This window comes from Etheostoma spectabile, chromosome 15 (genome assembly GCF_008692095.1).
Source record: "Etheostoma spectabile isolate EspeVRDwgs_2016 chromosome 15, UIUC_Espe_1.0, whole genome shotgun sequence".
NCBI lineage: Eukaryota > Metazoa > Chordata > Actinopteri > Perciformes > Percidae > Etheostoma > Etheostoma spectabile.
Window position 1 is genome coordinate 33,940,589 of NC_045747.1, and position 1,016 is coordinate 33,941,604.

Consider the following 1,016-nt stretch of genomic DNA (forward strand, 5'->3'; position numbering starts at 1 on the left):
GTCCTCACAAGCTAGGTATGAAACATAAAACTGTTTATGGAAATGTTCCTGAATATTGTAGAAAATATGTTTACAGAGTAAATGAACTTCACAGGTACTCCACTAGAGTAGCTCAAAAGATTTTATACCACCCCCCCTGCTCAAATCTTGGATCAATCTGGACTAACCCTGAATATTTATGTATTTTGATGTATGACACAGATTATTGTTTTCATATTTAACCTGAAGTCTGTTTGTCCTGAGTTTCCTGAACACACCCCTGCTGATTCTCCTGCTGTTATCTGCGATGTGCCCCCCCGGTCCTGATGACCCCCTCTGCTCCATACAAGCCGGGACCAGACCCCCGTTCCCTGTGGACCGGTACCCTAACCAGTAAGTGGAGCTCTTGTATCGTGTCTCTAGTCTTTGAAAGTCTTTCTGCCGGTCCCTAACCTGCCTCCTGTTCCTCTGTCTACAGTTAACCCCCTGGATAGAAACTCACCGCCTGCCTGGCCGAAAAACTTCACAGATGCATTCTGGGATCAACACAAACCCTCCAGCCGGCCTATGTCACCCCCTGCCAAAATAAGGACTTACCCGGTTCTACATTCATACTACAAATAAATACACCCCTTGTTTCATGACCTACTTGTCCTGGTCTGCTTCTGGGTTCCAGTACTACACACATGGTGACAAAGTCTGTCTCCCCCCCGACTCAGATCGGTTAATCAAAGGGAAAAAAGGCTATACTAACAACCTAAAGCTACCACTGCAATGATAGAACAGAACAGGGGAGCTGCAGCCATCTGGATTCAGCTTGTTATAAATCCTAACCTGGACTAATAGAACTCGTCTGAAAACCTCGTTCTTAATCTTCAACATGCATCAGGAAAACATAATTAGATTTGGTGTTTTTTACCGAGCTCCAGGACCACATTCTGAATTTTTATCTGAATTCTCACAGTTTTTATCCGGTGTATTATTATTGTTTTACTTTAATTTTTATTGAATATTCAGTACATTGTTACAACTGATCA